This window comes from Salvelinus alpinus, chromosome 37 (genome assembly GCF_045679555.1).
Source record: "Salvelinus alpinus chromosome 37, SLU_Salpinus.1, whole genome shotgun sequence".
NCBI lineage: Eukaryota > Metazoa > Chordata > Actinopteri > Salmoniformes > Salmonidae > Salvelinus > Salvelinus alpinus.
In genome coordinates, this window is record NC_092122.1 from 7822521 (window position 1) to 7848653 (window position 26133).

Genomic DNA, 26133 nt, shown 5'->3' on the forward strand with positions numbered 1-26133 from the left:
GAAGATGAGGATTAGTGTCCCTCTCCACACTACACAATGTCCTGTTGAAGAACAACGAACAGCAGACACAATGCCTACACACCTTGAGTGGGGGGTGGTGCTAAACTTCAGCATGGCAGCCCATCTGTTTTCTGACCTGGGTCAAACACTCTTCTACACATCACCATCTAACATAGTTCTTCCACTGACACTATCCTCTGTTCTCTCGCGTGACGAACAGCTACCCAGCCGTGGATCTTCAACACTGCTGCAGAATACAAATGATCCACCCCTCTCTAGAAGCCCCTAACTGCTCCAGTCATATGCCCTAGATCACAAGAGCACAGCTAACAGGCTGTTTCACAGCAAGTGGTGACCTATCTATAAATACAATTACAGCACCTCAGCCAGTCAGACAGAGAGAACACAGACAGAACGAGAGACCTCTGTAGCCGGCACTCTGTAAGACACAAGCAGCTTTTCACGCAGAGTGGAGGGGAGGCAGGGGAACGCTTAGTGCTGATAAAGACTACAGAGAACAGAGCTCTCTTTTCTGCTCCAAACACACTGAGGGTAGGAGGACAGACTGTACAGACAGAGAATACGCTTGTCTCATGGATTTAACAGCTCTCTAGGCTCATCTGGACATGGATGGGTATCTGAAAGAGAAGTGTACTGTATATTTATCAATTGATTGTCTCTGGGAGGCAGCAGTGTGGGCTTGGACACACACTGTATGATGCCACGGACCCACACACACACAGTATGATGCCACTCCCTCACACACACACACACTGTATGATCAAATCAAATCAAGTTTATTTTATATAGCCCTTCGTACATCAGCTAATATCTCGAAGTGCTGTACAGACACCCAGCCTAAAACCCCAAACAGCAAGCAATGCAGGTGTAGAAGCACGTGTGTGTGTGTGTGTGTGTGTGTGTGTGTGTGTGTTGATGCCACGGACCCACACACACTGTATGATGCCACTGCCTCACACACACACACACTGTATGATGCCACGGACCCACACACACACAGTATGATGCCACGGACCCACACACACACACACACACTGTATGAGGCCACGGACCCACACACACACACTGTATGATGCCACTGCCTCACACACACACACTGTATGATGCCACGGACCCACACACACACACACACACACACAGTATGATGCCACGGACCCACACACACACACACAGTATGATGCCACGGACCCACACACACACACACACACAGTATGATGCCACGGACCCACACACACACACACAGTATGATGCCACGGACCCACACACACACACACAGTATGATGCCACGGACCCACACACACACACACACACACTGTATGATGCCACGGACCCACACACACACACACACACACACACAGTATGATGCCACGGACCCACACACACACACACTGTATGATGCCACGGACCCACACACACACACACACACACACACACACACACTGTATGATGCCACAGACCCACACACCGTATATGATATCCCTGCAGGCGTACCGAGTGTCTCAGCTGGGCTGTAGTTAGCTAGGCTTGTGGCTGAAACACCTGGTTTCATCTGTAACTTGCTAAAATACCACTGCCACACACACACTGGCATTCTCCACTGCTGTAGGGCCTGCTGTAGCTCTTGTGCAATACAACACACTTCAGTTAACTCAACACTGGAGCAAGAGAATAGTCTGGCCTGCAGGAGTCACAGATGGAGATGGAACACTCCTCTCTCTCTACGGATCGGTCTCCTACTAAGGCCATGCCAGGGGGTCTGCTGTGCAAATCTACCCAGTGAAGCAGCAGTGTTCGTGGGCTTGGTCTCTGGACTGTGTCCCTGCTGGAGATGTTCCAGCCCTGACATCCAGGACACAGTCACAGCTGAGCCACAGAGACATGTCGCCTGTACTGTCTATTATTAACTGCGCTCCATGTCTTCCATCTGTCACATAGAATCACAAAGCACAATCACTCAAAGGCACGACATGACAGGATCTGCTTTTATTCATGAGTTCTGGAGATTACCCAAGTGCATGTGTGTGTAAGTGTGTGTGTGTGTGTGTGTGTGTGTGTATATATGTCAAGGCTGTGGAGACACCACCAGGGCGTCTCAGAAGTGTTTCCACTTGGCCTTCCCCCCCCCCCACTTCGAGTAACAAGAAATCAAGATGGCAACGTGGGAAATGATAAACAAAACTCAATGAAAGGGGGAAGCTGTACTTTCTGAAAGCGGTGGGAAGACCATGATCATCAGTCAGAAAATCAAAAACAACTGCATCCTCCAATGGCTCTCCAGTATCAGAGAGCAACATCAATTTCCACTGGTTAAAAGGAAGAGCAATAATGTCTTTCTAGCCTCTGAGGACAACTTATATACACACACTCACTGTCAGACTCAGTCATGCTAAAAGTAATAACGTATCATGAAATTACAACCTGGGGCTTGTCAATAAAGCCGCAACAGACTGCCTCTGAGCCAAAACCGAAACATATATAACGAACAAAAAAAATATTACCTCAGATGTTATGCACCATTTTCCCTCCCAGATACACTGATGTTGTTATGTGTGATGTGGGGCAAGCCATGCCATAACGAGCCGTGACTTGAATTACAGCTGGAGCACACCACACACACATTGCTTAGAGTCGACAGAGGAGGCCGAGGCAGAGAGAGATAAGGATCACCTTGAATTACAGCCATTAAATAAGTCTGCAGAGTACCTTAGTGTACTCTTCAGCGAGGCATCGCATGACTGATTATCAACAGCGGCTGTATGTTCTACTCATTTTCTGAACATTGCAAGGTGAAACAGAAGGGTATGAAGTAGTGAATTCTATGGAATTCTTTTGAATAGCTTTTCTATTAACCCCCCAGAAAGAGGATGATCTATTCTCTTTAACATGCAAGCAACGTTGAGTATAAGGACAGGAGCTGAATTGTAAACAGACGGGGAAATAAAATCAGAGAGAGCAGTATTTTATGCCAAAGCAGTATGTCACCGCTTTCTTCTGAAAGGTCATTGTTTCTGCTCCGGTGACTGGTCTGTTGCAGCGCTAGGTAGGTAGGTAAGGGCGGTAGGGTTAAGAGCGTAGGGTCAGTAACCGAAAAGGTCGCTGGTTCGAATCCCAGTGCCGACAAGGTGAAAAACCGGCATGTGCCCTTGAGCAAGGTACTTAACTCTAACTGCGCCACGGTCGCCTTCAATATGGCTGATCCCTGGCCGTGACCCACTCCACTCTCCGAGGATGTCTCAGTGGGAGTTGGGATATGCAACAACAAAAACATTTAAATCTTTTCACATCTCGCACTCGAACAGCAGTGAAACAGGACAAATATAAGTACCCCCCCCCCCCCCATACGGAGAGGATTACACCACCTGTCAACTGGCTGTCCATCAGGAATGTGAAAAACTCCAGGGCATTTAATCTCAAAGAAAAACTCCTGGCCCTACCAATAACGGATGCCTTCAAACTCTAAAACAGCCTGTGTTCAGTAGGGAACACCGTAGAAACACGTTTTGGAACAGAACATCTGTGTTCTTATTGTACAGGTATTCCCTCCCTGCTTCAGAACGTTTCCTTCACAGTAAAATGCTGTATGGGAATGTTGTTTGCCGTCACGCTGAAGTCAACCCAGGTCTCAGCATGGTCTCTGATTAGTCTTCTCAGTGTTAGGCTAATTGTGCTTGGTAGGAAGGACTGAGGGACCGAGAGAAATAATGTGTTCATTGGAAAACGCTGATAAAAAAAATCAACAGGCACTTCTTCCACCTCTCCATCCCTCCCTGCCGCCCGCTAACACACAGCACAGCATTACAAATCACCCTAATTGGCTGTAAACAATTTTTCAAAAGCCGTCCGCCGGCGATGATGGAGGGAGACTGGGAGAGAAAACAGAGCGAGAGAGAGTGAGAGAGATATTCAGACCAGAGATAGAGACCGAGAGAGGGAGAGATACAGACTAAACTGAGAAAGAGTGCAGGGGAAGTAATCACCCAAAAACAGAAAAAGGGGAGGAGGTGGTGAGTGGAGGATGAGAGGAAGGGAGGATGAGGAGGAGAGGAAGCGAGGATGAAGAGGAGAGGAAGCGAGGATGAGGAGGAGAGTGGAGAAGAGGAAGGGAGGATGTGGAGAGGGCATGTTGCCAGCGGGAGTCTGCTACTCATGCTGCTCTCTGATAAGTGCCCCAGTGCGTAATAACAAGCCCCTGTGTGAGGACTGTGGTGGTTATTTCTTTATTATTAAATGAGGAGAGACAAACTTATCACACAAGTCAGAGTTTCCTTAAACTAAATCTTTATTCGCTTATTAATAAGGAGAGCAAGTTACACACACACACACGTAAATGTTGTGAGTGCTCTGGTCGACGAAGGACTGGTCGACGAAGCACCCTCAGATGATTCGTTGAGAGCCCCGACACAAAGATCTTTTATAGCAAAAATACACCCCCCTTAGTCTACATGACAAACAACAGATGTGTGGAATGGGTCACAAGGTTAGGATTTGTATGAACGCAATTAATAATTCACAGCAGACAGTATCTGCTGTAAAGACTGTTCTCATTGTGTGGAAACCAGGGTCTGGCCCCCAAACAAGGTTCCCCTCATCATTATCCATACCTGAGCCATCTCCACCCTGTTATCTCCCGGCACACAAACACCAACTCATGCTATGGAATGCTGTCTTTCGGTGTTATCATCAAAAAGGCATCGTAAATACTCTGGGCCCCCAGAGGCCAAACTCAGAAGACCACGCACAGATGAGTGTTCTAAGACCCCTATTCCATAAAACAACCATTTGATTGTATAATCTTGTAAACATAATCTTGTAAATTCGCTCTCACAGGAGCATACACACCACTGTCATATGGCCTACATAACCCTGACATAACAAGAGGTAAGGAGCAGGAGGAGCCCCATCAATCTTATGATGACAGCTAATCCATAAGACGTCAGAAACATTAAAACCACATGTAAAATGTCAGACCACGTTTGTTCCCCTGTATGTATGATTCGCTCTGCTCTAAATGCCAAGTGAAATGTTGCCTTGGTCATATGCCTATAGCGCAGGCCAGGGCCGGCCCCTTCTAAATGTCTTCATCCACAGCGGATGAATGACAAGTCTTCTGATGTGCAAAGTGTGTACACGTCTCGGTGTTCGGTTCTGTACAGGCCCGGCATGGTGAGAACAATGTGTCCATATTCAGACCCTTGTCTCAGTATTGTGCTATTATAAAGGCCGAGGGTCAGTCAACAATTGCTAATCCGCTCCCTGTAGAGACCGCTGCCATTCACACTGCTCCCTGTGGCACCGCTGCGTAACCTTTCAGAAAGGCCACAGAGACAGACCTTCCTCATTTCCCTTGCACTCGCTCTATCCCTCTCTCCCCATGCCTCGCTCTCTCTCTATTCAACATCCTCTCTCCCTTTCTGCATCCTGCTCGCTCTCTCTCAGCATTCAGAGTAGCACTCTGACTCACCCATGACATGTATTGTACACCTTTCCTAGGGAGGAGAAAAGCGCTTTAAAAACGTCAGATACTGCCTCCACTGCACACAACCCAGGCTACACACACACACACACACACACAAAACAACCACTGTAGGGTTTGGCTTTGGTTGGCAGTATTCTAAACAATAACAAAAAGCACTTCTAATTGCCATCAAGCGGATGCCATCTTAATTTTCCTTTCATCATCGTCAGCAGATCTATGAATAAACAGTCCTCCTACAGAACGCCATCCTCTCTTCTGTTCCTCGTGTTAATGTGATGCCTTCCATGGCAGTATGTACTCTACATGACCAAAAGCATGTGGCCACCTGCTCGTTAAACATCTCAATCCAAAATCATGGCCATAAATACGGAGTTGGTCCCTCCCTTTGCTGCTATAAACAGCCTCCACTCTTCTAGGAAGGCTTTCCACTAGATGTTGGAACATTGTTGCGGGGACTTGCTTCCATTCAGCCACAAGAACATTAGTGAGGTCGGGCACTGATGTTGGGCGATTAAGGCCTGGCTCACAGTTGGAGTTCCAATTAATCTGAATGGTGTTCAATGGGGTTCAGGTCAGGGCTCTGTGCAGGCCAGTCAAGTTCTTCCACACCGATATCGCCAAACCATTTCTGTACGGACCTCGCTTTTGCACGGGGGCATTGTCATGCTGAAACAGGAAAGGGCATTCCCCAAACTGTTGCCACAAAGATGGAAGCACAGAATCATCTAGAATGTCATTGTATGCAGTAGCGTTAAGATTTCCCTTCTCTGGAACTAAGGGGACTAGCCGAACCATGAAAACAGCCCCAGACCATTATTCCTCCTCCACCAAACTTTACAGTTGGCACTATGCATTCGGGCAGGTAGCATTCTCCTTGCATCCACCAAACCCAGAATTGGTCTGTCAGACTGCCATCACTCCAGAGAATGCGTTTCCACTGCTACAGAATCCAATGGTGGGTGAGTTTTACACCACTCCAGCCGACGCTTGGCATTGCGCACGGTGGTCTTAGGCTTGTGTGCGGCTGCTCGGCCATGGAAACCCATTTCATGAAGCTCCTGACGAACAGTTCTTGTGCTGACGTTGCTTCCACAGGCAGTTTGGAACTCGGTAGTGAGTGTTGCAACCAAGGACAGACGATTTTTACGCGCTACGCGCTTCAGCACTCGGGGGACCAAAAGGGGGGCATCCTATGACGGTGCAACGTTGAAGGTCACAGAGCTCTTCAGTAAGGCCATTCTACTGCCAATGTTTGTCTTTGGAGATTGCATTGCTCCTCAATTTTATATACCTGAAAAAGCCAAATCCACTAATTTGAAGGGGTGTCCACATACTTCTGTATATATAGTGTATCTGTTGAGGCAGCCCACTGTCCTGTGATGAGGTTTGGAGAGTCTCTCCAACACAGAGAAGCCTTCTGTTAGAAGAGCCAGTAACTAAAAACTCCAACAAGCACTTCAATTAAATCACAACTACACATTGACGTAAAAACGAAATCCTAGTGCCGGTACTCGAGAATGCCACACTCTACCACTATTAACTGAAAAGCCTATCGAGGGACAAAACAACACCTTGTATCATTTGAACTGAACATGAAGTGCACTAAAACAGTTAGGCTATTACTTACAGTAGCAGGGAGCACCTACTGTATAACAGCAAGATCCAGGGTGAGCTAAACTAATCAGCTACTATAAAGCTGATTCCCACTAGCTGCCCTCCACATCACCGACAACTTGCTGAAGCTAATTTTTTTGAGAAGGGAGACGAGAACAAATCCCCTTTTGTTGCTCAATCAAAAAGTAATTCCTGCACATACAACTCATAATCAGGTTAAGAGTGAGAGCTTGGGCTGATAATAGGGTACGCAATGTGACAAGTCCAGGGCCAATGTTTACATGCAGAATACATACCAGCTGCTTTGATATAGTGTGCATCCCAAATGGCACCGTATTCCCTATATAGTGCACTAGTTTTGACCACAGCTCTATGGACCCTTGTCAAAAGTAGTGCACTATGTAGGGAATAGGGTGCCATTTGAGATGTACATATTCTCCTGTAGGGGTATGACGTTTAAACAAATGTGTGATCATTAACCTTTAGAATGTTTCAACAAAATTGAAATCACAGTGCCGTTATCACAAAACTACCACTAACAGGTCCTGATAATCATCATACTGGCAAAACATTTTTTTTTTTTTTACAAATACCTAACACAACAATGATGTAAGTAGCTGGACATCATTCAAATGATTTGCCACAGATATAAAGCGCTAGGCACGTCATCGTCGTTAACAGTTGGAATAGCAGAGAGTGAGAAAGGCAAGCGACAGCTGCGAAGTCCTGTATGGCAATACTTTGAGAAGTTAAATGAGAAGGTGATGAAATGCAAACTTTTGCGAGGTGGAACTGAGCTACAGTGGCAGTACAGCAGGAAAGGGAGGCACCGTGAGACCCAACCCGTTGCTAGCAGCAGTGCGTTAAGGGACGAAGTGAGAAAATCACAGCACAGATTACAGAAATGATTGCAGTTGATATGCAGCCATTGTAAAATGGTAGAGGATGTCGGCTTCAATACCCTAATGACATATCTAGAACCAGACTACTAGATGCCATGTCGAAAAAAAAGTGACGGCCCTGATGGAGTAAATTGTACAATGATTGCTCTTCAAGCACAAAACACACACTCTCAAACATACGTGGCCTTAACAACAGGTGGTTGGACATCTATGAACACCCTGTTATACATCACTGAAACGAGCCCTCACATTGATGGGAAGTGGGACATGAAGTCCCATGTACTGACAACTGAGAACATTGAGGAGAGTCACAACAGAGAACCTAGGACGGCATTAATACCATGGTTGCTGAGTGGGTGGAGGACAGCAGTAAGGTGAGCGCTGTCTGGTAGGTAGCCAGGACTCCAGTAGATTGAACTGCATTGCCCCCTAGCGGTCATACCCATTGTAAATTCACCTCATTATGTTTTTTCCCCCCCTTCATTTTTTTCATTTAAACGATTTTTAAAAATGGCAGTTTAAACGTTAAGAACATTTTTACATTCGTTACGTCCCTAGTTACCTGTGACAGTATGACAGACTCTTAACATAAATTCTGTCCAGCACACCGGCATGCAACATTTGGTTCTGGGTTCACCGATTAGAAATGACATTTCAACAATGTGGCATTTAAAATGACATGCATGGCAATCTCCTTTAGCCTTTTCTAATCAGCAAATAACAGTCTGCTATAACCCATCCATACGAATAGAAGATAATTATGAATACACACAACACAAACTTGTAGCTACTAGCTACTATAGCTAGGTACTGCAACAGCATATGGACTCAGATTCACCTCAGAGAGCAGAAAATAGCCCACAGTTACATATTAAATAATGCAGTCAGGAAAACAGCACGGATAAAACCCAAACAAGTCAAACTGCTGAGGTATTTCATCCTCTGCTGAGTGTGTTGCCAATAGTAACCGCAATGGCTGATGTTATGTAGTTCTACGGCAGGGGGAATGGAATGCCAGGCTGTGAATGGTTCAGAGCAACTTTATTTGATTTCCATGTGTAGATAGAAGGACAGTTCAAAAGAAGACAGGGGAAAATAACAGATACAATAAATTAAAAACAGATGGAAGAAATATGGTCTGGATTGGGCCAGTCAGGGTCACCATGGAGACAATAGAACTAGAGTGCCACATGTTGCCCTATGTCTGTCTGTCAGTCAGTCCATCAATCCATGGTCCTGTCAACCCCTGTCTGTGTCTCTAATGGCACCTTGGTCCCTAATATAGTTCCCTACTTTTGATCAGAACAGAGCTCTATATGCTTGTGGCTCATGGGGTAAAAGTTGTGCACTTACAGGGAATAGGGTGCCTGCCAACGGGCTCCTCTTGTCCTTGTGATGGAGATGCTCAGAGTCTTACAGTGCTCTAATTTCTCTTAATTTGTCAAGTTGATCTTTAGGGCATTAATCAGGTGAACACATCCATTACTGACTGACTGACAGACAATCTTCATATTACAATCGCTTTGGTCTTCCAACAACATGCGGGAGGAAACAGCACAATAGCCACAAACTGCGACGTGAATTGACTATATTTAACCTATAGCCCCAGCTTAATCTGCATTGGATGGCTCTTAAATGCACTGCTACTCACAGAATGTTTGAGATATCAAGTTATCAAACGCTCACAGTCGATCAACCAATAATACTGCTGTCACACCCCGATCTGTTTCACCTGTCCTCGTTATGGTCTCCACCCCCCTCCAGGTGTTGCTTGTTTTCCCCAGTGTATTTATCCCTGTGTTTCCTGTCTCTCTGTGCCAGTTCGTCTTGTATGTTTTCCAAGTCAACCAGCGGTTTTCCCGTTCTCCTGCTTTTTGCGATCTCCTTTTTCTAGTCCTCCCGGTTTTGACCCTTGCCTGTTTCTGGACTTTGTACCTGCCTGCCTGACTATTCTGCCTGTCTGCCACTCTGTACCTCCTGGACTCTGATCTGGTTTTGACCGTTTTGCCTGTCCGCGACCATTCTCTTGCCTACACCTTTGGATTAATAAACATTGTAAGACCCTGAGTCTGCATTTGGGTCTCGCCTTGATACCGCATGCCTCTGATTCTTGTCCTGAGTTTGGTTCGGACTGCCTTCTCACCTGCAGCGAACCGCACCAATGTAAGAATGGAATCGGACCGAGACCACTCTTTTTGAGTGAACCACGTGCGTTGTTTAGCACACTCCCGAGTGCAGATAGCGTCCACAACAGTCCAAACTAACCGACCTAAGGGTGAAAGCAAGCTCCAAACCAATTTGGTGGGAAAGTCCCCTAAAAGTCTACCTTCCTTTAAATGAAAATTATTCAAGCCCACACACACAGAAAACGTCTGGATTCCTTAAAGTAATTACGTGTATCCCCAAATGGACACTGGCATAGTGAGACTGATAGCTGCTTAATTCCAAAATGGTAGAAACCGAAACTTCCTAATTAATAGAGCAAAGAAACCCTGACAGAGGAGTCTAAGGAGTAGGGAGACTCATCAACATGGACTCAGAGAGCTGACCAATGAGATGCATGGAGCTGGCTGAGGCAAATACATGGTCCCTTTGGCATCACTGAACCACAGCTTGTTAATACAACTTTCATCTGATTCCCAGCGGGACGCAGGGAACAGCCTGACACCCCTAACGACACGCTGTGCACCACAGGAAAGAGAGTGATCACATGGGTCCAGAATGAGAAGGAATAGCAACAATTTGATGGCGAGAAATAGAGACAAGCTCCCATTCTATTATCCCCAGGGGTCTGGGCAGGTTAAATGAACTATAGATAGAGAGAGGAGAACAGGAGAGGCTGAGTAACAGCGGCTATGGGATGCAGTAAGCAAATAGAGCTGAATGCATGATACGAAATATAACAATCAAATACAATTGCATTTACAGTTTCATAATTTTACCCTGTCTTTTAAGATTACTTAAGCCTACTACCCTATTGGCATTGTTACACAAAGCAGCAACGACAGAGCACTGTATATCACAACAAATGGTAGAGTTCCCTATATGGAAGAATCTGAGCATCAGTCCTATTTTGAGCAGCGCATCCCGCGTGTACTTCATAAAATATGCATAATGTATGACAGCGCGTGGGCTACAGTGAAATATAGCCTGTCATACCGACAAGGCATCACATTACCGCACGCATAAATAGCAATGCCATTATTTCAATAGCCTATAGAATAAACAAATCATATCCAAGCATGACTACAGAACATTACTAAATAATCTCCGGATAGTGTTTACTTACGAGTGGACGCCTGTGGTGGTGAAGCCAGTAAAACTGGTGAAATAAACGCAGTCTTTCCAGATGCGGACTGGGTGAGAGCAGCGCACTTCAGTGACCGCTCACTGACTGGCGCGCTCCTCCTCACCCGCTCTGTTAAATGCGCGCCGCCGACCGAGCTGAAACAAATCTGCCGTGCTGGGCGTTTATGACTTTCAACCCTAATTGAAACGCGATGTAACGCACGGATAATTGAATCGTTCATAGCAGATGTGTCATCACGTGTGCGTTGAAAAACACGGAATAGGCTACAGATATTATGAGCGGTGTGCCTCAGGCTGTATGTGTGTGACCGCTGGTGGCGTGCAAAATGCAGTAGACACACGCTAGTTAACAGGCTCATCTCAATGTAAACTATAGACCTAATCGTTTAGAGCTATCGGGCTACCCCCCCCCCCCCCCCAGTTTAGTGCTGTTATTCAGGCCTGGAGGAGAGGGGCCGTGGTGATGGGTAGGAGAGGAGAGGGGACACCGGGGGCACAATGGCTCCAGAGACAGGACCTTTTTAGTGTGTATGTGTGTCGGGAAAAGAGACAGGACGCCAGCTTAAACCAGGGTAGTAAAAGGCTGAGAGAAAGGCTCATCACTACATATTCTCTCCACACAGAAAACTGTATTGAACCCTGCTGGGGCTCCTCAATAGTTTTAAATAGCAGAGAAAAACAACCAACCTGGCATGGCTAAAAAAACATGCCACAATATGCTACAACTAGATTTTCTACAACTAGAATTGGTGCTACAACTAGATTTTCTACAACTAGAATTGGTGCTACAACTAGAATTGGTGCTACAACTAGAATTGGTGCTACAACTAGATTTTCTACAACTAGAATTGGTGCTACAACTAGATTTTCTATAACTAGAATTTCTCCCCTATGTGGAAGCTAGGTGAATTGTAACAGCAATAAGCTGCATTCAAAACCAATCTCCCCCATCCCATTTTCCCATAACATGGCGGAGACTCGCGCTTGAGCCTTTTACTTTAGGTTTCGGTCGACCGGCTTCAAAAAGCATACTTTTCCTTATTGAAAAGATTTTCACAGCGATGATTCCCTAAACTATTCAGTGCTTGTTTTGCCACAAACTGAAATTAAGTGTTCAGTATAGAATTTTAGCAACCAGGAAATGACAGAGCAATTTCTACATCGGCCACTTGACCTAGATAACACAGCCACAAAGTCAAAACAGCTTTCACATTTTGATAACAGATGCAATTTCGGCGGGAGAAATCAATAGGCAAATATCAGTCAACCACAACACTGGTGGTTAAGTAATACTGTGAAACACTATAATTCCACTATTACCGCAGATATATTATGGGCATTTTCTGAAATTACAATGCAACATAAAAAATAAAAAAAAATCCTGTGTAGCACCTTTAATGCTGACTCATAGAATGCCGTCTTATATAAAACCCTGAATCGTATAAAACTCAGGAACAACCTGACCTGAACTCCGTCAGATACAAGGGAAGGAGGGATGTGGGAGGAAGGCGTGATGGTGAGGGAGGATTAACAATACCCATTGGCAGTGATGAGGTAAGTAGAATGGAAAAGTCCACTAGATCCACCCTGCTTCAACTGTCCAGGACACAACAGGGGGCATGCGTTTGAAGTCTAAACCCCATATGTGCGTCCCAAACGGCACCCTATTTCCAATATAGTGCACTACTTTTGACCAGGGCAGAGAGAGAAAGGTTTTGAAAGCTAGCTAGCCTAGGAAAGCTGATATTATCAAATAGGGCTAGTGAAGAGAGCTGCTGTGTTGGGCTCCATAGTGCGTGTGAGCTCGTATTGGATAGACAAGGAACTCTCCTGTCCTAAAACTGCAAATTCAGAACTTATTTAAAATACTCCCAGGAACTGTATCTGTCCAAACCCAGAGGCAGCGCCCAGCGGACGTATGGTACTTGATTTGAAAAACGTCTCTGCAGTATTTTATCAAGTAAAATGTCTGCTAATTAAAGAGATTGCTGTCGGCATTACATATCAATCTCCCTCTGTTGATAAGTGAAACAAGCTTCTAAGCAGAATATTTTGGGAAGCAGCCATCTGTAAGCAGAGACCAACACACTTGCAAAAGTGCGCACGCACACACACACAAAGAGACGTAAGCACTGACCACGACGAGGAGTTAAAGAAGTGAATCAATGACAAGAGCCTATGGGTGTTGGAGATTGTGTGTGTGTGTGTATTATCATATCTAGGCTCTCTGGTCTCTGCTGCTGTGTGGCAGTCAGCAAGTGGTAAAGGAGATAGAGTTAACAAAGACCTCTTCTATCCTCCTGTCTTCTCTCCTCTCCCTAACATAACTGTCACAGAGATTACGGACGTTTTCCTATAAAACCCAAAATGGTTTCATATTTTGGGCCGATTACATTTCCTGTTCCATTTTTTAAGGAGCTGCGATAAAAAAAAAAAACTGCAACGCTTTTGAAAAGTTCCATCAACAAAGTTGTACTTTAACTTCTTATCTAATGTGATGAGTTTGAACCTGTAAAACCCAATGCCCTTAACCTTACTGCTAGTGTGTCCTGTAGGTCAGTGTTTCCCAACACTGGTCCTCCAGTACCCCCAACAGTACATTTACATTTACATTTAAGTCATTTAGCAGACGCTCTTATCCAGAGCGACTTACAAGTTGGTGCATTCACCTTATGATGTCCAGTGGAACAACCACTTTACAATAGTGCATCTAACTCTAAGGGGGGGGAAGGATTACTTTATCCTATCCTAGGTATTCCTTAAAGAGGTGGGGTTTCAGGTGTCTCCGGAAGGTGGTGATTGATTCCGCTGACCTGGCGTCGTGGGGGAGTTTGTTCCACCATTGGGGTGCCAGAGCAGCGAACAGTTTTGACTGGGCTGAGCGGGAGCTGTACTTCCTCAGAGGTAGGGAGGCGAGCAGGCCAGAGGTGGATGAACGCAGTGCCCTTGTTTGGGTGTAGGGCCTGATCAGAGCCTGAAGGTACGGAGGTGCCGTTCCCCTCACAGCTCCGTAGGCAAGCACCATGGTCTTGTAGCGGATGCGAGCTTCAACTGGAAGCCAGTGGAGAGAGCGGAGGAGCGGGGTGACGTGAGAGAACTTGGGAAGGTTGAACACCAGACGGGCTGCGGCGTTCTGGATGAGTTGTAGGGGTTTAATCGCACAGGCAGGGAGCCCAGCCAACAGCGAGTTGCAGTAATCCAGACGGGAGATGACAAGTGCCTGGATTAGGACCTGCGCCGCTTCCTGTGTGAGGCAGGGTCGTACTCTGCGAATGTTGTAGAGCATGAACCTACAAGAACGGGTCACCGCCTTGATGTTGGTTGAGAACGACAGGGTGTTGTCCAGGATCACGCCAAGGTTCTTAGCGCTCTGGGAGGAGGACACAATGGAGTTGTCAACCGTGATGGCAAGATCATGGAACGGGCAGTCCTTCCCCGGGAGGAAGAGCAGCTCCGTCTTGCCGAGGTTCAGCTTGAGGTGGTGATCCGTCATCCACACTGATATGTCTGCCAGACATGCAGAGATGCGATTCGCCACCTGGTTATCAGAAGGGGGAAAGGAGAAGATTAATTGTGTGTCGTCTGCATAGCAATGATAGGAGAGACCATGTGAGGATATGACAGAGCCAAGTGACTTGGTGTATAGCGAGAATAGGAGAGGGCCTAGAACAGAGCCCTGGGGGACACCAGTGGTGAGAGCACGTGGTGCGGAGACAGATTCTCGCCACGCCACCTGGTAGGAGCGACCTGTCAGGTAGGACGCAATCCAAGCGTGGGCCGCGCCGGAGATGCCCAACTCGGAGAGGGTGGAGAGGAGGATCTGATGGTTCACAGTATCAAAGGCAGCCGATAGGTCTAGAAGGATGAGAGCAGAGGAGAGAGAGTTAGCTTTAGCAGTGCGGAGCGCCTCCGTGACACAGAGAAGAGCAGTCTCAGTTGAATGACTAGTCTTGAAACCTGACTGATTTGGATCAAGAAGGTCATTCTGAGAGAGATAGCAGGAGAGCTGGCCAAGGACGGCACGTTCAAGAGTTTTGGAGAGAAAAGAAAGAAGGGATACTGGTCTGTAGTTGTTGACATCAGAGGGATCGAGTGTAGGTTTTTTCAGAAGGGGTGCAACTCTCGCTCTCTTGAAGGCGGAAGGGACGTAGCCAGCGGTCAAGGATGAGTTGATGAGCGAGGTGAGGTAGGGGAGAAGGTCTCCGGAAATGGTCTGGAGAAGAGAGGAGGGGATAGGGTCAAGAGGGCAGGTTGTTGGGCGGCCGGCCGTCACAAGACGCGAGATTTCATCTGGAGAGAGAGGGGAGAAAGAGGTCAAAGCACAGGGTAGGGCAGTGTGAGCAGAACCAGCGGTGTCGTTTGACTTAGCAAACGATGATCGGATGTCGTCAACCTTCTTTTCAAAATGGTTGACGAAGTCATCCGCAGAGAGGGAGGAGGGGGGGGGAGGGGGAGGAGGATTCAGGAGGGAGGAGAAGGTGGCAAAGATCTTCCTAGGGTTAGAGGCAGATGCTTGGAATTTAGAGTGGTAGAAAGTGGCTTTAGCAGCAGAGACAGAAGAGGAGAATGTAGAGAGGAGGGAGTGAAAGGATGCCAGGTCCGCAGGGAGGCGAGTTTTCCTCCATTTCCGCTCGGCTGCCCGGAGCCCTGTTCTGTGAGCTCGCAATGAGTCGTCGAGCCACGGAGCAGGAGGGGAGGACCGAGCCGGCCTGGAGGATAGGGGACATAGAGAGTCAAAGGATGCAGAAAGGGAGGAGAGGAGTACACAGTACACATGCTTATTGTAACCCTGGACAAGAACAGCTGTCCAACTAACCATCAAGACCTGAGATGAATGAGGTGTTTGTCAAGAGCTCCAACGAAACGGTGTACTGTTGGGGGTACCGGAGGACCAGGGTTGGGAAACTGCTGTAGGCAACCTGAATCCATTAGAGTGAGACGCTAGTGCAGAGCAGATACAGTATTTAACAATGGGGGCAGAAACAGAGGGAGGAGGGTAGTCAGTAACCCCAACAGAGAGAGGAGAGAGAGAGTCTGAAATGGTACCCTATATAGTTCACTACTTTTGACCTGAGCCCTATGCTGGCCGTGGTCAAAATGAATGTACTATGTAGAGATTAAGGTGCCATTTGGACACACAGGGAGTTACTCTCCTGTCATAGTGAAACTTACTAGGGAATTTTAACAGGCTACTGGAGGAGTGGAGAGGGCAATAACACGAAGGTCAGTCACTGAAACACCAGGCTTGTTACCCTCTCAGACGGAGGTCTTTAATGAAGCCAATATAAACAGTATGTTGATTAGAGGATTAGCATTAGCAGCAGGGGTAAACACTGATGGCTGAGTTATGGTAGAGAGTTTCAGAAGAGAGGCTGTACGAGGTTGATAACACACACACACACACGCCAGACTACTCTGCTCTTCACACACACACACGTGGCTTGTCTGTTTGGTCACATGTTGCCCAGGCAGGTTGCCGGGGCAACAGGGGAGACAGGCCACAGTGCAGCAGCGTGACATTTACTGTGTCCTTCAGCAGAGGGAGGGAGGATAGAAAGGAGAGGGAGTAGGGATGGTTTGAGAGGATGGATGAAGTAAGAGTGGGGGAGAAGATGGGGAAGCGATTGAGGAAAGGAGGGGGAGATCATAAGATGATTGAGGGTGGCTTGTGGGTGGATGGAGGGAGGAGAGGCAGGATAGCAGGCAGCCAGGCTTGGCTGTACTGCTCCACTGGAGCCTAGCAGTGGATGTGTGGGGAGGGGGGGAGTAAAGGAAAAAGGGGTAGTGGGCATGGTTGCTGGATCGTAGAGACACTTTTAGTGGCCAACATCTTGGCGGTGTAGAGACATTGTTGAATATTTAAGACAATTTCCTGCAATTCTATACATTTCTCCATGGAACTGAGAGAAATTGTTTTAGTTTTAAAAGCACATTTTCCTACGATTCTACATAATCTGCCATGAAGCTGAGATCATTTTGTACAGTTTTAAATCTAATTACCTGCAATTCTATGCATTTTGCCATGGCTAATGCATCTAAATTCATTGTTTTCAATTCTCTCTGACTGTCTAAGCTTTTATTTCTGTGATTTTTTTACATATATATATATACACACACATATAGGTCCATTATCTTTTCTACATACTTTATAACTAGTTTTAGTTTACACTGAAAGTGTTTCTCAAACCTGACATTTACACTGCTATTAAAATCCGCCCAAGGATTTCAATAGCAGGAAAATCCCTGGAAAGAGAGGGGGATGAAGGGGAGAGAAAGCCATAGGTCCTCAATGGCACCCGTGTCACAGCAGCACAACACAGTGTAGCTGAACCGAGACCCAACATGTCCATGAGTTATTGTCATACACACTCTCAGCTCGGGCCTTTATGCAGCATTGCATCCCCGTGCATAAGCTGCACTGGGAGGAAAGACTAAGACACGCAGTAAATGACACCATATGTTTGAGACTTTTACACCCAACCCAATCAGTGTGACCAGTGGCATATTAAAAAGTGCATTGAGTAGACTTCAGACTCGTCCATTTGTGCTGAACACTGTGGGTGGAAACAGCCATTTATTTCAGAATATCATTACTGAAATTTTGCCTGAGCTAAGCAAACACTTCCAGAATAAAGCCGGACTTTTCTTCTCACTGTCTCCAACGGTGTGTTTTAGTGTGAATAATTCATTGAGGATTTCACTGATAATAAAAATCATTAACAGTGAGTCTCACAGGACTAAACAAAATTACACATTAATATTTAATACAGACCTCAAAATAACAGCAGAGACAGCATAATGTTTGTGAGGGGAATGGGATATGATACACTGTGAAGGGGTTTGAACATGTCAATACCATGGGTCTGCACTTCCTTCCTGTCTCTCTGTGATGTAACTTCCTGTTTCCTGTCTGAGTGGGCACCCAGGTATAGGTAGAGAGGGACAGTTGAGTGGGCTGGCATGAGGCAGGAGGACCGTGTGCTAGCTAGAGAACAGCATGAATCATGAATGACTAGGGTTGTTCCATCCCCATTCTATAGGCTAGGTTGGTTATACGTCTACTGTTCTATCAGTCACACTTGAGCTCATTGATGGGATGTACACGGTAACTGCCAAAATAAATAAATGAGTAAATGAGGGACAGAATGCATATTGAAAGCAGGTGCTTCCTGTTTATTAGGCAATTATCATCCCATCATGCTTAGGGCCATGTATAAAATGCCCAGTTGCCTATTATTTTGGCTAATATGGCTAGAAGAAGCTATCTCAGTGACTTTGAAAGAGGGGTCTCAAAGGACCATAGGGTATTTAAAGTGTGTGTGTGGGGGGGGGGGGGTCTCAGTCACCAGATATCTACCTGTTTTCCAACACCATGAACAAAAACCACCAACTTATGGAATTTCTCATGGAAGAATGGTGTCACATCCCTCCAATAGAGTTCCAGACAGCTTTAGAATCTATGCCAAGGTGTACTGAAGCTGTTCAGGCTCATGGCGGCCCAACACCCTATTAAGACACTTTATGTTGGCGTTTCCTTTATTTTGGCAGTTACCTGTATATGGATGTTGTTAGTGTGCCGAATATGGCTGGGAATAGCAAGCACTACATGATGGTTTGTTACAGATGCACCTGTCATACTGTATAAGGCCATGAGAAGACGGGATCGTTTGAATGCAGTATTTGTGTAGTGAAACTGGGGCACGGAAAGTTGTGTGTATGTATGCACTACTAACAACTATATCCAGAGGCACACACACGCTGACAGACAGATTTCCCTCAGATTACAGACCCACAAAGAATTTGAAAACAAACCCAATATTGATAAACTCCCATATCTATTGGGTGAAATACCAGTGTGCCATCACAGCAGCAAGATGTGTGACCTGTTGCCACAAGAAAAGGGCAACCAGTGAAGAACAAATACCATTGTAAATACAACCCATATTTCTGTTTATTTTCACTTTTGTATTTGAACTATTTTCACATCATTGCAACACTGTATATAGACATAATGACATGTCTTTATTCTTTTGGAACTATTGTCAGTGTAATGTTTTACTGTTTATTTCACTTGCTTTGGCAATGTAAACGAGAGAGAGAGAGACCGCAATAGGCAAAAGTTTACACCAGAGGCGAGAGGGGAAATGAAATATGAAAACCAGTGGGCAAATAGCTGCCTTTCTCTCTCTCTAAATCTCCATCTCCCCTCTCCTACGCAGTGTGTTGCATGTCTCTCTCGCTACCTGGCAGTGTTCGTCTTGCTGTATGATTCACAAACAGCAGCCAGATCACTAATGCCACTCTCTGTAGCAGAGTAGATATGTCAGGTTGTAGTCGTGTTCATAGTACCCACAAGCAGCGTGTGTGTGTGTTTGTCCTGGATGTGTGTGGATGCATGACAGCGAGAGAGGAGAGTGCCGTGTTTGGGTCAGGGTGAGAGAACCACATCCACCGTCATTACAGAGATATTTTATGCCACTCAGGTTTGATTAGACTGCGCACACGTCTCTCCCGCCCACTCACTAATGTGTGCTCCGCTGGGCTGGCTTTCCCCACAAGTGGAACCTCATCAGGCGCACACGTGTGCGTGCAAGCGAGTATGTGTGTGTCCCCCCGTGTGTATAGCTTCTGTAAAACTCCAGCCTCGCAGTGTCCGCTGAGAGTTGTCTCTCAGACGAGGCAGAAGAGAGGAAGTCGCTGTAATTGTAAACATCCTATTCAAGGTATAGCACTCTAGCAGCAAGGCATTCATCTTCAGACGACACATCTCTGTCCACTGATGCGGCATACACTTTGCATATCTCAGGTGACATATTACTGTAGGCTAAAATCAGTGGTAAAACCCAGCATTTTGGAATTAGTCTGCAATTGGCACATCGATGTTTTCAATTTATTAATTTTTTAGGCCACATTGTATTGATCGACGCAGACAAACAAAATAATAATGTACAACATGAATAAACCTCAAGATATAAAGCACAATACAACCATTTAATGTGTAATGTAAAATGTAGAAAGTTGTAACGAGTTGTCATGGTGATGACTATCAAATCTGCCTCAAGTGCTTCCTGAAATGGAAGGCAATCTCATGTCAGTGAGAAGACATTGTGATAACCGTTGTTTGGAGAGAGACGTAACGAGATAACAGCCCAGGAGAGATGACTCAGATTCACAGCCAGTCATATAATGACCACTCACTCTAACTACGTTTTTAGTGGTTCTCTATGTTTTCCACATGACTGCTCTGCTGCTAAACTGGTGCCGTGTGTGTACGCATGTGCCTGTCTATCGGTCTGCCTGCATGCCTCTCTGTCTGTCTATAGCACCTCTTAGTGAGACTAGGGAACAATACCAGTTTCCAACCATAGAGCATATCACTAAGAGTCGAAGAAGACAGTCACATCCTTACAAATGGATGTGAGAGCATTACGAGTCTAGACTCATCTCAGTGTATGTGCTAGCGTATATCAACGTTGGCTGGGAGGACTCAACCCCCTCACTGTAATTGAGTCTCCCACACATTATAATGTCAGAGAGAAAGGGTAGGGAACAGGTTCATCAATGGAGAGGGGGGATGAAGCTCATTAGGAGTTTAAGAAACAGGTCGTCTGACCTTAATCATGAACTGTGCGTTTGCGGTGAGTAAGCTGTTGCTCGGGGCAACCAGGCCTTTCAAGCTCAGCGGCTGTGTCTCAGATAGTTTGGTATAGTATAGTGCACTACTTTGATGAAGTAGGGATAAGTGGCCCTAGTCAAAAGTAGTGCACTATATATGAGAGAGAGCCACTCAAAAGTGGGTAACTATATGGGAATGTCATTTGAGATTTTAGTTGTTCTTAAACTGGGGTACACGTTTTAATAAAAATAAAAAATTAATTTAAATCACTTTTTCAAACAGTCCATTTATATTTTCCAACTGGGCTATACATCTGAGTGAGTTTTTTCTCTCTCGCTTGAGTAGCCTCGTTTCACTGCCAAAAATACAATTAAACCATCTAATCTAACCATCTAATACAATTAAACCATTCTTTGAGGAAAAGATCATGATCATTAGAAAGCAAATTACGGACTCCTCTTTAAATCTGCGTATTCCTCCAAAGCTCAGTTGTCTTGAGTCTGCACAACTCTGCCAGGACCTAGGATCAAGAGAGACACTCAAGTGTTTTAGTACTATATCTCTTGACACAATGATGAAAATAATCATGGCCTCTAAACCTTCAAGCTGCATACTGGACCCTATTCCAACTAAACTACTGAAAGAGTTGCTTCCTGTGCTTGGCCCTCCTATGTTGAACATAATAAATGGCTCTCTATCCACCGGATGTGTACCAAACTCACTAAAAGTGGCAGTAATAAAGCCTCTCTTGAAAAAGCCAAACCTTGACCCAGAAAATATAAAAAACTATCGGCCTATATCGAATCTTCCATTCCCCTCTAAAATTTTTGAAAAAGCTGTTGCGCAGCAACTCACTGCCTTCCTGAAGACAATGTATATGAAATGCTTCAGTCTGGTTTTAGACCCCATCATAGCACTGAGACTGCACTTGTGAAGGTGGTAAATGATGGCGTCAGACCTTTTAATGGCGTCAGACCGAGGCTCTGCATCGGTCCTCGTGCTCCTAGACCTTAGTGCTGCTTTTGATACCATCGATCACCACATTCTTTTGGAGAGATTGGAAACCCAAATTGGTCTACATGGACAATTTCTGGCCTGGTTTAGATCTTATCTGTCTGAAAGATATCAATTTGTCTCTGTGAATGGTTTGTCCTCTGACAAATCAACTGTAAATTTCGGTGTTCCTCAAGGTTCCGTTTTAAGACCACTATAGTTTTCACCTCTTGGATGTCATTCAAAAACATAATGTTAACTTTCACTGCTATGCGGATGACACACAGCTGTACATTCCAATGAGACATGGTGAAGCCCCAAAATTGCCCTTGCTAGAAGCCTGTGTTTCAGACAAAAGGAAGTGGATGGCTGCAAACTTTATACTTTTAAACACAGACAAAACAGAGATGCCTTTTCTAGGTCCCAAGAAACAAAGAGATCTTCTGTTGAATCTGTCAATTAATCTTGATGGTTGTACAGTCGTCTCAAATAAAACTGAAGGACCTCGGCGTTACTCAGGACCCTGATCTCTCTTTTGACGAACATATCAAGACTGTTTCAAAGGACAGCTTTTTTCCATCTACGTAACATTGCAACAATCTGAAACTTTCTGTCCAAAAATGTAAGAAAAATGAATCCATGCTTTTGCTACTTCTAGGTTAGACTACTGCAATGCTCTACTTTCCGGCTACCCAGATAAAGCACTAAATAAACTTCAGTTAGTGCTAAATACGGAACCACATTTTTTTATCATATTACTCCAGTGCTAGCCTCCCTACACTGGCTTCCCGTCTCACGTGCCCAAGAGAGGTTAATAACTGTATCGTATAGTGTGTGTGTGTGTGTGTGTGGCAGACTTACAATGATGGCAAAGAACAACATTTGAGAGTGCGCTGGCCCTGGTGCTAGAGGGGGTACGCAGCTGGAGGTTGAATGTTTGAAGGGGAACGGGACTATAAAAATAGGGATACGGCATTCTCCTGGATGGACTGTCCTACTGCAGTACCGTGTTGTTTCAGTCTAAACTAAAGCACTGTCTGAAATGTAACTAATTCAATCACAAGGGGTTGTAAACATCTACTATGACATGCAACAACACAAAGCTCTCTGCACTGGCGCGGATTCCCTTCTTCTTCTTCATGTAGTACCTCTATACTGCTCCAACTGGAATCTGCCAGCAAGCCTGGTTTTGGTTCTACAGCCAGGAAGAGTGTCATGCTATGGTGAACTGATCCCCTCCATAATTCCACATGAGAAGAAATGCTGGTGAGAGGGGAGGGGCCAAGTAGAGGGGGAATAGTGGCGCGTGTAATGAAGGTAGAGTTTATGGGATTAGATGCATGTTGTGATTCAGCTGCACGACACCAACATCACAATTAGTGAGTGACTGTGTGTGAGTGTGAGAAAAGAAAAATGGCACTTCGTTACCAAATCCAATAAGATGAAGGTGACAGACAAGCTGACTGAGTAGAGACTCTACCCAGCTGATTCTTGCTACCTAACTTCTAGGTTCTCTCCTACAGACATTCTAGTTCAACTGATTGACAGGCTCTGTCACAATGCACAGGGGGAAGTTCAACACTCTGTCAAGAGAATCAGCAGCGGTTAAAGCTCTCTTGCCTGACAAAGCTTTCAGAAGACCTTATGCCCCTCACACACTGACAAAGCTTTCAGAAGACCTTATGCCCCTCACACACACAGTAATGAGTTTTTGCATGCTCTAACTGCCTCTGTCAGTCAGAATCAGGCCCAGTGGTTAGATTACATAACTACATCCTCACGGGTGTGTGTGTGTGTGTGTGTAACTAGACATCCTCCCGGCTGTATGGACGGCTGAAAACCACAGGAAGAACCACTCCGAGCCGTCATCCTGCAACATGTAGCAAAGCTAAAAATCCACTCTCTTTTGCCATTCTACTGTTGCCTGAAATAGGTTTGAGACTGGAGGAGTACGGACATGAAAAAGGAGACTCGGATCATTCCTATCTTGTCTGTTAAAGACACACCAGTTGTGTAAATGTTCCCTGTCTGTTCTGTTGACCTGTTTAAAAGCACAGACCCCCAGGCTGAAGGTGAAGAGACAGCGTAGCCTCCCTATATTTGAGTGCATATGACCTCAGCCAAGAGGTCTTGGACCTTTATGGCACGCACAGGAAAGACTTTGTTGCTTGCTGGTTCAAGCCTGGCTGTTCCCCTTCAAATCGCTACAATGGTATGCCTATTGCCTTCCCTCGTCGCCGTGAGTAATGTCGACTGGATGAGAGACAGAAGTGCATCTTCAGTGTCTGCATCTCTGCATTACATTCACAGCTCTGTTAAGGCAATTACAGCTGAATGCCAGGCTCTCCCTCCGATCCACACAATATGTAATAGCTGTCCTGCTGTCTCAGTCAAAAAGCAATAAACCCCTCTATTGGGATTATCAATCATCACCAAGGGACAGCAGGTTCTGGTTCCTATTGTTTTATATCTGGTGAGATCAGCCCATGTAATATCCGTTCTCCTCACACCTGAGTCACACACACACACACACACACGCAGACAGATCAACTGTCAAATTAATAATATCTGTATGATGTTTGGGGGGGGGGGGGGGTGACTAACACTTCCAAGTGCAATGGGAAAATAGCATTATCATAGCAATACACTGTCTAGCATTGTAATGGATGGATTATAGTGCCAATGCATAATGGATGAGATGTAAAAGGTTATTTTCCAGGTGTTCAAAGTGCTTTATATTGTTCGGGCTACAATGTTAATCAGATAGTATGAGAATACAGGGCAAAGAGAGAACTGAGACAGAGACAATGGTAATAAAATGAAACCTTCCACTTGTTTCTCAATTTGTAAATGTTCCAGCCAATTATCAGCCACAATCAGACCTGCCTGGAGTCCCCATGACTACGGACCAAAGACGTGTGTGTGTGTGTGTCTCTCTCTCTCTCGTGTGTGTGTGCGCAAGTACGTGCATGCAGGTGTGTGTGTACAGTCGTGGGCAAAAGTTTTGAGAATGACACAAATATAAATTTCCACAAAGTTTGCTGCTTCAGTGTCTTTAGATATTTTTGTCAGATGTTACTATGGAATACTGAAGTATAATTACAAGCATTTCATAAGTGTCAAAGGCTTTTATTGACAATTACATGAAGTTGATGCAAAGAGTCAATATTTGCAGTGTTGACCCTTCTTTTTCAAGAACTCTGCAATCCGCCCTGGCATGCTGTCAATTAACTTCTGGGCCACATCCTGACTGATGGCAGCCCATTCTTGCATAATCAATGCTTGGAGTTTGTCAGAATTTGTGGTTTTATGTTTGTCCACCCACCTCTTGAGGATTGACCACAAGTTCTCAATGGGATTAAGGTCTGGGGAGTTTCCTGGCCATGGACCCAAAATATCGATGTTTGTTCCCTGCGCCACTTAGTTGTCACTTTTGCCTTATGGCAAGGTGCTCCATCATGCTGAAAAAGGTATTGTTCGTCACCAAACTGTTCCTGGATGGTTGGAGAAGTTGCTCTCGGAGGATGTGTTGGTACCATTCTTTATTCATCGCTGTGTTCTTAGACAAAATTGTGAGTGAACCCACTCCATTGGCGGAAAAGCAACCCCACACATGAATGGTCTCAGGATGCTTTACTGTTGGCATTACACAGGACTGATGGTAGCGCTCACCTTGTCTTCTCTGGACAAGCATTTTTCTGGATGCTCCAAACAATCGGAAAGGGGATTCATCAGAGAAAATGACTTTACCCCTGTCCTCAGCAGTCCAATCCCTGTACCTTTTGCAGAATATCAGTCTGTCCCTGATGGTTTTCCTGGAGATAAGTGGCTTCGTTGCTGCCCTTCTTGACACCAGGCCATACTCCAAAAGTCTTTACCTCACTGTGCATGCAGATGGACTCACACCTGCCTGCTGCCATTCCTGAGTAAGCTCTGTACTGGTGGTGCCCCGATCCTGCAGCTGAATCAACTTTAGGAGACGGTCCTGGCGCTTGCTGGACTTTCTTGGGCGCCCTGAAGCTTTCTTCATAACAATTGAACCGCTCTCCTTGAAGTTCTTGATGATCCGATAAATGGTTGATTTAGGTGCAATCTTACTGGCAGCAATATCCTTGCCTGTGAAGCCCTTTTTGTGCAAAGCAATGATGACGGCACGTGTTTCCTTGCAGGTAACCATGATTGACAGAGGAAGAAAAATGATT

The 26133-nt window shown here is 45.6% G+C and overlaps 1 protein-coding gene across 9 annotated transcripts in view; it reads right to left on the reverse strand.

Moving 5' to 3' along the window:
- LOC139566086 (pleckstrin homology domain-containing family A member 5-like) overlaps positions 1–26133 on the reverse strand; it is a 189064-nt gene that overhangs the window by 77575 nt on the left and 85356 nt on the right. Inside the window, exon 1 of one of the 9 annotated variants that reach the window (XM_071386994.1) lies at positions 11303–11436. The exons of the other annotated variants lie outside the window; for them this stretch is intronic. The gene's annotated coding sequence lies outside the window, so the exon portion shown is untranslated. Of the gene's footprint in view, positions 1–11302; positions 11437–26133 lie in introns of those variants that run through there. 9 annotated transcript variants of the gene reach the window in all.